Raw genomic sequence first — 13,523 nt, forward strand, 5'->3', positions numbered from 1 at the left:
GACTAAGATAGTATTCAAAAAGGAAAACTGTTGTCATTTATTCAACAACACATGATGAGTGATTTTAACACATTTTTGCAATCATTAAATAGGAAACGAAAAATCGGAAAGTGAAATGGCCCCGAGGAGGGGAAGAGGGAGGGGGGTGTGCTCAAAGGCTGTGAAAAGGATTATAAAGATAGTACACAGACTTAAACATAATATACATATATCCAAGAATCAACAAGGAAATAGGAGTTATTCCAAAAAACCAAAACGGCCTACATCAATTAAGGCAAGCATTGGGCAGGTATTTCAAAAGAGGGGCATTCCACGGTCACATGTATAATTCAATCAAATACAGGAAATGTGCCGGATGTCCCAGAGAAAAGAGGTGTCGACGTTTCGACCCCTGTTAGTAGGCTAAATTCAGTCCTTTACCGGGGTCTTCATCAGGACCGTTGCAGTGGGGGAGGGACGAGAAGGGGCCGTCCTATACGTTTATGGATCGCCTTGGACTCCTATAGCCCACACATTCGGTCATCTCCAATGGAGAGCTGGAGTAGGGGTGTGTAGTGCACCTTCTCATAGGTTTGTCCCTTCGTTGTGCAGGTCCAGGTGAGCCAAGGCCTCTTCATTCCTGAGAACCGACCTCGAAGCGCAAGAAGTGATAACGTTATTCGCCAAGACTCCCTTGACTACCATGACCAGGGTTCACGAGGCATGTGCCCTCAAGTGTCCCTCCCTGGACTCATGGAGGGGGTGGCATTTCATCTAGGTAGAAACATGGGCCTACAACCCCCAGCATGCATTGTACCCGAATGTGTGGGCTATAGGAGTCCAAGGCGATCCATAAACGAATAGGACGGCCCCTTCTCGTCCCTCCCCCACTGCAACGGTCCTGATGAAGACCCCGGTAAAGGACTGAATTTAGCCTACTAACAGGGGTCGAAACGTCGACACCTCTTTTCTCTGGGACATCCGGCACATTTCCTGTATTTGATTGAATTATACATGTGACCGTGGAATGCCCCTCTTTTGAAATACCTGCCCAATGCTTGCCTTAATTGATGTAGGCCGTTTTGGTTTTTTGGAATAACTCCTATTTCCTTGTTGATTCTTGGATATATGTATATTATGTTTAAGTCTGTGTACTATCTTTATAATCCTTTTCACAGCCTTTGAGCACACCCCCCTCCCTCTTCCCCTCCTCGGGGCCATTTCACTTTCCGATTTTTCGTTTCCTTTTTAATGATTGCAAAAATGTGTTAAAATCACTCATCATGTGTTGTTGAATAAATGACAACAGTTTTCCTTTTTGAATACTATCTTAGTCTCTTTGAAATTTTTATTGGTTGTTTATAAATAATTCCTCCTCACGGGGACCCCTCTGTACATTTACTCTCTTTTCTACTCTGCACCACTGTACTGTATGCTACTCTACGTTGCTCTACGCAAATCCCTCTATGCCACTCCATTCCACTTTACTCCATTCTATTTTACGACACACTACTCCACTACTCCACTTTACACCACTCCAATACTCAACTCTACCACATTCCACAGTACTCTTTGCCACTTCACTCTGACATTCTATGTCACTCCACTCTACAACAATCTACTCCACTCTACGCCACTCTATGTCATTCCACTCTCTGACACCACTCCTATCTATGCCACTCCATTGTACGAAAATCTGCTCCACTCTACGACACTCGATTCCACTCTACCCGTCACCCTCTATGCCACTCCACTCTGCACTACTCAACAACACTCTATGCCACTCCACTCTGCAACACTCTACTCCATGCTTCCAGTCTGTGACACTCTACTCCCTTCACGGCACTCCACAACACTCTATGCCACTCCACTCTGCAGCACTCTGGTCCACCCTGACACTCTACTCTACATCACACAACTTGACAGCACTCTACTCTACCCTTCCACTCCCTTTATGACACTCCACAACACTCTATGCCACTCCACTTTAGGCCACTCCATGACATTCCACTTCACGGTACTCAACGCTACTCTGCACCACTTTACTCAACAACTCTCTATGCCACTCCATAACACCCCACTCTACTCCACACCACTCTCCATTATGCCACTAACTTTTAGCCATGCTGAACAGCAGCCACAATGGTGTACAACATGGATAAAATATTTTGGCAAACCCAATAGCACTTGTCTAGGCGAAACCTATTGGATTTGCCAATGCTCGTTCTTTTTGTTGCAACCTTGGTTAAGGAAATCGCGCTTTCTGCTACACTTTATGGAGCATATACCCTGATTTCACATTCATAAAATGTTTCTGCTTAATGTACAATTCAGAGTAAGCAGGTAGCCTGTATTCTGTTCAATGCCACATCTGCTTTAAAAAAAGTTTACAAACTGTAAACTTGCAGAGCAGTTCTTTGTACTTTGTGCATCAAAAGCACTGCAAAAAAGGCAGACTTCTAGATGAAAAGCCTGCATGCTTCTGGCCTGGCTTGGATCTGTGCAGTGAGAATTGACCGACAAAACACAAACAGTGTGAAGGCAAGTGCCTGAAAACTGTGCATACTTCCTGATTCACTCTGTATCTGAGGGCTCAGAAGCCAGAGGTGCCAGATGTGCGGCTATCAATAGTGCAGCAGGTGCAGTGACACCAGAGCCAGGGGGCCTGGAGGGCTCTGTAGTCTCCAGCTATGAGTGTCTTTTACCAGTTATTCCGTATTCTTGCATTATGGCTCCCGCCCCCTTAATACGCCACCGACAGAACCCCGCCCCCTGCTAGCGCGCAGGAGGGGCCTCCGCTCCAGGTTTAATTTAGATACAATTATTCTGAAGGCTCCCCCATTACTGGCACCCTGGAATCACCCCATCAAACCTGAGCGGAGACATCTCCTGACACGAGGCAGCTTCTTCCTGTTCCAGCCTCTCAGGCCTCGGCAGAAGCTGCCTGACGCCACACACTCGGGGAGGCCTTTTAATAATCCAATTATTGGTGCCGTGATTAATGCTAATAATCCTATTATTAGCATAATTGCTTTCTTAGGCATTGGTGAGGGGGGCAGTGCGAGCCCCGGTTCAGGAGCACTTGAGTAGTTCTGTTTCGAGAACACCTCATGGAGATGGTGTCGGTGGAGGATGAGTAGTGGGGGGGGGGGGGGGGGGTATGGGAAGATGGAGGCGAGGAGGGCAGCCTACATGCCCCATGTTCATTGAGATGAAACTAGAACAGTAGAACAGCCAAGGTTTGTTCAGGCAGCCTAGCTAGGGTGACCGGACGTAACAGGTTTCCACAGACAGTCCGGGTGCCCCACGCTTTTCTTAATTTTAAATACATGTCCCAGTTTTTGTGACATAGGTCAAGTCATCCTGCAAAGCAGAATTTAAAGGTGTATTCTCTTTAAGTAATCTGTCTCCTTCTTTCTGGCAGTGCAGGAGGTCGGCTGCATGCTTCCTGAAGAGGGGAGACAGAGCAGCAATTATCTCTCTGTTCTCTATTGTCTCTCTGTCTCTTTCTTCTCTCTCTCGCTCTCTCTCTCTCCATTAGGTAGTTACAGTTAGGACTAAAGCTTCCATAGGAAAAGCATTTTTTGTTTTGCCAATAACTTTTGCGCTGCTTCACAAATCTTCACAACATTTTCAAAAAAGTCCTCTTTTTTGTTCAGCTGCTGTGTTGAAGGTTTAGGGGCTGATCCATCAAGCGGGTGCCAAGAAAAAAGGGTGGTCACAAAACGTCTTTTACCCATATTATGCCTAAGGGAATTTTCCATGTTTTGAACACGACAACAGTCTGACCCGCTGAAAGGAATTACACCAATTTTGGCAAAAGGCTAGATATTGATCCACAAAACGCGATTTTTGTGATTTAGAGTAAATCTGTTTAGTAGTTTCAGAGGTAGTTAAGTTTAAAAAATATATAGCTATCTAGTAGCCCAATAGCCTACTGAGACCCTACTGAAATCTGATTGGCGGCCAGCTCTTCAACCAGGAAGTGTTAGCAGCAATCTTGGGACTCGATTGAACTGAGTCCCACTAAAAATGTAAAACAAAAAAAAGGGAGGCAGGGAAAAACACCCTGACGCCCTATGCCTCTATAGAGTTTCTCACACCCCTACTCTCTCACCCATACAGTCAATAACACAGCCACTTACTCACACATTCACTTAGACACGCAGCCACTCACTTACTCATACAGGTACTAACACATACTCGCTCACCTAAACATTCACTGACACAAGCAGACATACCCATACAGCCTCTCTCATTATCACTCACTCACCCATATGTCACTTATATACCCCCACACCCAATACTGCCTTTCACATACAGTTACTCCCCCATATACTACAGACAAATCCACTAACTCACCGACACAGTCATACACACACTCACTCACCTATACAGCCACTGACTCACCCACTGACTCATCCATAAAGGTAGTCACACACCTCATCACCCACCCACACAGACACTCAGACACCCATACAGGTACTCAGACAACCAATCACTCACCCATACAGCCACTCATGCACCCACTCACACCCCCATACAGACACTTAGACACTAAGGGTGGGCAGTATACTCTGCTCAGCCAGCAGAGTTTGTGCCACTTTGCACTCCCCTTTGAGTGCAAAGTTTGGCAAAAAAAAAACCTCAACTTACCACTGGTAGAGCAGAGTTTACCAGCGGGCCTCTCGCTCAACCTTACTCCTCCTCCCAGCTGGCCAGAGCCATGCCCAAGCTCAGGAGAATCAGCAGAGAGTCGCCACTGAGCCTTCAGTTTCTGCAGTGAGCACGATCGAGCGGCTGTAGACGGAAAGTCAGATCAAATATCAGCAGGCAGGACTGAACCGATGCTCCCAGCACTTCCCCGGTCCAGCCTCCATGCTGAGTTAATCCCAAGACTGACTGAAAGCCACTGAGTGCCCTGTCCAGGGCGTTTAATATGTAAGCGGGATGTCTTCTTCTGCTTTCCACCTCTTTAGCCAGGTTAGGGAATCGCTGCCGGATGTGATACGGTAAATCTGTGCCACTGGCATTACATAACTTGAGAAATGCCTGAATGAGATGTATTTAGGGAGGCGTCACACCAAAGAAACCCAAATGTAGTCTATGGGGCCGATTCACAGAACTAACTTAAGACAAAATTCTAAACTTACTACTTTTGGTATTCACAGAAGTTAGGATTTTGTCTTACGTTTTCCTTAAGACAAACTTAGGACAGATGTAAGACAAACTTAAGACAAAATCCTAACTTAAATCTGTCTTAAGTCTTTCTTAAGGCAAAATCGTAACTTCTGTGAATACCAAAGGTAGTAAGTTTAGGATTTTGTCTTAAGTTAGTTCTGTGAATCGAGCCCTACGAATCTGATTCATGTCAAAGCATTTTCTTTGTAAAGCAGTGTAAAGTGCTCTCGAGCCATATAACCAAACTCCCCAAGGTCGATAAAATAGACATTGATATATGCCAAGTATTGTTCCATATTTTAGCTAAAGCTGTCAGAGTTCGCCTTTTCGAAAGAAGTGCCTGTCAGGATGCCTTATAGAGAGCTCATCTTTTCTTCGACTCCACATCCTCCTGATTCCTGAGCAGTGAGCACGAGCAGCTACCAAGCCCGTGCAAGGGATGGGATCTTTTCCATTACTGCATGTCTCCTGTGCATCACGCAGTGACCTAATGGCGTCGACGCAGCCACTGCATCCCCAGCAAGGGAACCTTCCTGAACCTGCTTACAGGCTAAAAAGATAAGTTTGAGTTATAAGCTCACGGCCAGGGAGGCGAGCTGTCCACGCTGAAGCCGCAGCCACTTTAGGGACAGGATTTATGGGCTGTTAGAGTTTTCCCTTCGGCATAGGTGGTAGGTGAGTGAGCAGCTTCAGCCCTCTATCTGCACAAGTGCGAGGAAGCGTGCCAGCCATGATTAAGGATTAAAGAACGAAAAGGTCCTCATAAATCATGACTCTAGGAGTGGTTGAGCCAAACTCCACCTGGGTGCGAAATTCTGCAGAATTTGGTAGAGTTTTTCAGCAACCCCGCGGAATTCCATGGATTGAAACTCCGCAAGATACGTCCAGACCTGTTAGACACCAACTCACACACTGATACAGTCACTCGTCCTTACATTCACTGAGACACCTAATCACTTAATTATACAGTCAGTCATGCACCCACTGAATCATCCATACAGGCACTCATGCACCCACTGATTCACCAATACACCTTGGTATATATATTTAACACTTACAAACTTTTTTGAAACCCTTGCACTCACTGGATGATGTCATCCGTGATGTCATCAATGATGTCATCAGTGTCTGTAACCTTTTTTTTGTGAATATATTTATATATTTTTTCCCACAAAAAAAGGTTACAGGAACGTTATAGTTAGGCTCAGGTTTCACTTGCAAAAAAACTGAGAAATTCAGCAGTTATAGTTACATGAGCTAACTACAACTCGCGCTTTGCTATGCACTGCTTATGACCTCAAAAATTATATCACTCATGATATGGTCAGTAACATCACTGATGACATCACTGATGACATCTCAAATAACATCACTGATGACATCATCCAGTGATTGTGAGATTTTTCTAAATGTTACTGAGTGTTAAACAAATATCGCAAGGTAATTGGCTATGGGAGTGCCTTTATATGTGAGTGAGTGGGTGTGTAAGTGGTATAAAGAAGAATGAGTGGGTATGTGAGAGACTTTATACATGAGTGAGTGAGTTTTTGTATGGGCGATTGAGTGGGTGTATGAGTAAGTGAGTGGCTGTAGTAGTATCTGTATGGGTGAGTGAATGGGTGTGTGTGCCAGTGGCTGTACATGGTGAATGAGAGGGTGCTGAGTGGCTGAATGGGTGACTGAGCAGGCACATATGTGTCTATGTAGGTCAGTGACAGGATACATGAGTGGCTGCATGGGTGCATGAGTGGGTGTGCAAGTGGGTGTGTGGGTGAGTGAGTGGGTGTGTGTGTGAGTGGCTGTATTGGTGAGTGAATGGATGTGTTAGCCACTGTATATGAGTGTGAGAGTGGTTGTATTGGAGAGTATTGTCCCAGTGATTGTATATATGAGTGAGTACATGTGTTGGTATGTTTATGAGTAACTAAGTGGATGTGTGAGTAACTGTATGGGTGAGTTAGTGGCTCCATGAGTGACTGTATGGTGAGTGAGTAGGTGTCTGAGTAGCTGTATGGGTGACTGATTCAGTGTGTGAGTGGCTGTTTGGGTGTATGAGTGGGTGTGTAAGTGGCTTTGTGTCTATATGATTGGATATGTGAGTGGCTGTATAGATAAGTTAGTAGGTGCATAATTGGCTGTATATGTGAGTTAGTGGTTATGTTAGAGGCTGTATGGGAGAGTTGATGTGTGAGTGGCAGCATGATTCAGTGAGGAGGTGTGCGAGAGTTTGTATGGGTCTGTGAATTGGTATGTAAGTGGTTGTGTGGGGTTAGGGGTATGAGATGTTGTATGGGGTGAAAGTGGGTGTGTGAGTGGTTCTGTGGATGGTGCCATGAGTGATGTCATCAGTGATGTAATTTAAGATGTTTTGAGTGATGTCATTCAAGATGACATCAGTGATGTCATCATTGATGTCACTGACAATGTTGTGAGTGATACAATATGTGAGGTCATAAGTAGTGCATTGTGGGGCATGAGTTATAGTTAGCTAGGCTAACTATAAATGCTGAATTTCTCTGTTTTTGTATAAGTGAACTGTCAGCCTGACAATAACTTCCCTGTAACCTTTTTTTTGTGAATTTCTAATTTTTTTTCAATTCTATTTCCTACCTTTAACGTCCCTGTAACATTTTATTTTGTCAGTGAATTTCTAAAGTTTTTTTTAAATTCTATTTCCTAACTATATGGCCCCTGTAACCTTTCATATTTTCAAGGATTTAAAAAATGTGATTTATTAACTTTAATGTCCATATTACCTTTGTTATTTTTGTGAACTTCTATGTCTTTTCTCTTTTCTTTTTGTATACTTGTCTATTGTACATTACATCTGCATTGTGCACCACTCATTTTTATATTTGTCATGTATTCTTAAAAAGTAAATTAATCATTTTAAAAAACAATATTTTTGGTTTTCGCGACGTCGTAGTGATCGCTCTTGACACACCACCAAGAGCACGTGTTTTTCACGAAGTGTAAAAGACATATATAGGCATATTTTAGATAGCGTTTGGCTCTAGGTGTTTAGTAACATCTTGATGTAACTTTCTTCTTTGTATTCATTTGTTGAAAAAAGCATTTTTATGCTAACGCTAGAGAAAATGCAGTAATGTGCCATTCTATTGTAAATAAAGAGCATCCCTGCATTTTCAGAATGGCAGAGCGTGGCATAAGCAATATTTGCTTAACACCACGCTTCCACATTCACTTGTAATATGCCCCTAGGTGTTTAGTAAGATATTGGTTTAACTTTCCTTTTTGTATTCATTTGTCAAACACTTTTAAAATGTATTTCCCCTATTTGCGGTGACACCAGAAGTCATGACGACGTAGCAATAGTCACGAATCCTCGCAAAAACAGACATGGGGCGTTGCTGACGGTCCAGCATCTTCGCAAATACTGCACGTGATTAAAAAAGTCACTAACATCCCCATTTCTCAAACATTGGATCAGAGTACCTCCGCCCTGACCCCTCAGCCTGATGAACCATTCTCTGATCCATAAAACGGCGGCTGCAACATTCTCTTCAGATTGCAGAAAGCCAATCACAGCATTCCTGTTGGCTTGCGTCATCGCGATTAATCACAATTTTTCTGGTAAATAATAGTGACCACAGATATTACTAACAATTTCTTCTTAAATTTCCCAAACACTACTGAATGGAGTTACACCAAATAACTGAAAGCGTGATCTATGTAACTAAATGTAAATTTCTGCCAAATTTGTTGTAATTCCGTTCAGTGGTTCGGGCTGTATGCGTGTTGACAGGTCCAATGGGTATTAACTTTGCAAACACACCCTTTTTTGTGTGCAACAGATTTTTAGGGAAAAGTTTCGTCAAACTGTACCAAATATATAGGCAAATCAAAAAACGCTTTTCCTATGGGAACATGGTCCTAACTATAACTACCTGGGTAAGATATATATATATATATTACCTACTGGCAGTCGCCAGTAGGCAGTTATAGTGGTTATGGTTAGGACTTTGTTTATATATATTCACCTAACTATAACGTTACTTTAACCTTTGTTGTTTTTTCATTGAATATATATATATATATATATGAGATCCCAGATAGTGCGTGTCAATCCTGAAAATGCCAAACATACTAAAAGTATGTGGCTGAAGCCCAAAGAAGGATTTCTTAAATGCACATCATGCAGGGCCTGCAAATTTGGTATTTCTACGACCAAATAGAAAACTCCATTCAGCCCATATGAAACCAAAATCCTGGGGTCATACAATTGCAAAACTGAGCACGCCGTATACGTTCTGACATGTACCTGTGGTCTCCACTATGTGGGAAGTACAAAACTACAGGTACATGTCAGAATTCTCCAACGTTTGAGAGCAATTGTCAACAACGATACAGCGTACCCAGTGGCCAGGCATTTTAAAGCAGTGGATGGCAACAATATTTCGTATTTGCTGCCATCCCGGACAATCCAAGAGGTGGGAATAGAGAAAATGCACTTAGAAAACTGGAGTCTAAGTTCATTCTTGAACTAGACAGCAAGCAGCCAAAAGGGCTCAACAATACGGAGGACCTGCACATTTTCTTGCAACATCTGACCCTGCTAAATTATATCTGAAAATCTACATGTCCTATGAGCTCATCTTTGCATTGAGTCGACAACCCTACATTCATTCGCTGTAAAATAAATTTTACCGATTTCCCAAGACCCTGTTGTTTTTAACTTCACATTTTAATATACATATTGACTTTTTAATGTGTATATCTTTTAATCCTCTCCACACTTAATTACACTAACTAGCATATTTTGCACAACTCACGGTACTGCACTTTTAGCACTTTACGTGCCAACATTTCATGTGGCACTTTTATATGAGGCGTTTCTAATTTTGTAAACTTTTGCTAGCTTTGCACATCTATAGGATACTTGAAGTGGAACAACCAGAGCAGACTAAGGGGAATTTATTCCGAGATACTGTCTGCCAATGACATAAAAGCAAACTGATTAAATAATAATTTTGTGATGTAATTGATTGTATATATAAATTGTTATTTTAACACTATCATATTTTCATATATATTTAAATATACTTATATATAATTATATATTTATTATATCTACTGATTTTATATTTAACCCATGTTTAATCAGTTTAATGTGGCAGTTGGAGTCATTTACAAAATGAATGACTCACCTTTTATACCATGTGTTGCATTTATGTATTTTATTAGGTGTACATCCGTTAGATGTTGGTGTATACAAAATTACAATTTTAGAGATGTCCGTTAATGTGTTCATCTGGGCGCATTAGCCACGAAAAATGGCAGACTGTGAAGTGTTTCTTCGATGTTTATGTACCATGTGATGGGGGTGTAAGCACTATTGAGAAAACCACAGCATAAAAACTGAAAGCAGACTGCGTTTCCGCTAGTGAACAAGGATACTTTGTATTCGAAACGTGTCTGACTGTGGCTGAAATAAACAAGACCTGTTTAACCACGTAATTCTGGGTGTCCGTTTCTCATTTCTCTGCAAGTCCGGCTGGAGCGCAGGAGAAGGACTGGGACAGTTTGAGCGTAATATATATATTTATATATACATATATGTATATATATGTGTGTGTAAATATATATATACATATATATTCAATTAAAAAACAACAAAGGGTAAATTAACTTTATAGTTAGGTGAATTTGTCAATTACAACATTAACGTTTTGAACAGAAAATCTCACAGAAATTCACCACTTATAGTTAGCAGCACTAAACGTAACTTGCATCCCGCCATTCACTGCTTGTTACCTCACACACGACATCACTCATCACATGTTGTATGAGATCATTTATGACATAGATTATGACATCTCAAATGACAATATTGATGAAATGACTAAATACATCATCCAAGCATTGTTTTCCCGCACATTGCTGTATACATTTTTATGGCATCAGAGGCCTGACAGTAAGTACACAATAGCTCAAGATATTATCAGGCACCATCAATGCCATCACAGATACAACTCCGGTAGGTATTGAAAATGAGCATTATGTGCCGCATTGACTGTATAGTGTACACTTTACAGGTAGTATAGTTCACATTAACGATCAACCACAGATATATTGGAAATCTTCATTGAGCACCGTGTTCAATCTGTTCACAGAAAGCCAAGGGCTTGATTTAGATTTTGGCAGACGGGTTACTCTGTCAGAACGGTGATGGATATCCTGCCCGCCAAAACAGAAATCCCATAGAATATTATGGGATTTATATTTCGGTGGATGGGATATCCATCACCATTCTGAAGGACAAACTCATCCGCCAAAATCTAAATCAGGTCTGGAGGTCCTAAAACTTGTGAAAGTCAGTTCCTAAATAAATGCCCTGCTACGGACAACTTTTATCTGCATCAAACCCCTAAAACTCACCGAACCTACATTGAGAAATTAAGTTGATACCAGTTGGGAACTGGATACCGTGAACAGTGTTTACTCTATGTAGAGAGTTTATTCTATATCAACACTGTTTCAAACAGTGAAACTCTCATGCGAAATGCACCACAGAGCATTAAAAAGTATCTACTATGCACATTAGACACTCTATGCTGGACTTGTCCAAAGAGCAACTATTTACTTAAATAACTAAAGTCTGAAGATGCTTAAGATCATCGTACCTGCAGCCTTCTGCTATGCTGCATAGATTACAGATAACACATCTTCTGAAGCAGAACAGGCACATGTACATAGGCATCACCTGGTTCAGGCAGTCTTCTGTGTTATGTAGATATTGTCATGCTGACATGATTCTCTCAAATAACTCAAGATTGCTAACAAAAGTTAGTATCTACTATGTATAATGTCTGGAACATAATTAACACAAGTCAACTGGTATCTGCACACAGAGTTACTCTTGAATACAAATATTTATAATGCGTTCAATATCTCTACACAGCTAAGGTGGATCACTGAAATAATATCGAGGGACAAAATATCGACTTGCAAAAATATCGTGGACAAAATATCGGCAGTCAAAATATCGAGTTTGTATCTACAAACAGCTAAGTACAAAAATATTGAGTACAAAATATCGTTTACAATAATATAGTTGTAAAAAATATCGACTTTATTAAAAACAGTGTTAAATTAAATTAATATTAAAATTTAATTACTAAAATATACTTAAAAATACTTACATTAACTTATAATAATTAAATAATAAATGAAAATAATAAAAAAAATTACAATCTTATTTGTTAAAACATATATATATATAGTAACATACTATAATTAAATAAGATACTATTATATTACCGTACGATACCAGAAGTGTAAAAAATTCTATTCCCACTCCAAAGAGTGCAAGCGTAGGGAAAGCGTTGGATAGCGTAGGGGTTAAAATTACTATTCCCACTCCAGTGGGTGCAACAGTAGGGAAAACTGACCCTGAACCCTAAAAATACCCCTTTACCCAAAAACCCAAAACTGACCCTGAACCCTAAAAATACCCCTTTACCCAAAAACTGAAAACTGACCCTGAACCCTAAAAATACCCCTTTACCCAAAAACCCAAAACTGACCCTGAACCCTAAAAATACCCCTTTACCCAAAAACTGAAAACTGACCCTGAACCCTAAAAATACCCCTTTACCCAAAAACTGAAAACTGACCCTGAACCCTAAAAATACCCCTTTACCCAAAAACTGAAAACTGACCCTGAACCCTAAAAATACTCCTTTACCCAAAAACTGAAAACTGACCCTGAACCCTAAAAATACCCCTTTACCCAAAAACTGAAAACTGACCCTGAACCCTAAAAATACCCCTTTACCCAAAAACTGAAAACTGACCCTGAACCCTAAAAATACTCCTTTACCCAAAAACTGAAAACTGACCCTGAACCCTAAAAATACCCCTTTACCCAAAAACTGAAAACTGACCCTGAACCCTAAAAATACCCCTTTACCCAAAAACTGAAAACTGACCCTGAACCCTAAAAATACTCCTTTACCCAAAATTAATTAATATTATTTAATTACCAATTAATTATTAATTAACAATAACAATAAAGTAAATATATTAGCACATTAGCTGTAATTAATTTAATTTAATAATTAATATTATTTTTTCCCAAATAATTAATTAACAATAACTAAAAATTATATATATAAATAAATTACTCTAATTAATGTAATTAACTAATTAATATTATTTAATTACCAATTAATTACTAATTAAAAATATGTACACAATTATATTAATTAAATAACTAATTAATATTAATTAATTACCAATTAATTATTAATTAAAAATATTTAAAAACATATATTAATTAATTAATTATTATTAAATTACTCCCCACCCTTATCCCCTATTAACCCAACATCCCGCTCCTA

General features: G+C 40.4%; 1 protein-coding gene across 1 annotated transcript in view; it reads right to left on the reverse strand.

Moving 5' to 3' along the window:
• CPNE9 (copine family member 9) overlaps positions 1 to 13,523 on the reverse strand; it is a 952,981-nt gene that overhangs the window by 646,305 nt on the left and 293,153 nt on the right. The window lies entirely within an intron of this gene.

The sequence above is a fragment of the Lissotriton vulgaris genome, chromosome 9 (assembly GCF_964263255.1).
Source record: "Lissotriton vulgaris chromosome 9, aLisVul1.2, whole genome shotgun sequence".
Taxonomy (NCBI): Eukaryota; Metazoa; Chordata; class Amphibia; order Caudata; family Salamandridae; genus Lissotriton; species Lissotriton vulgaris.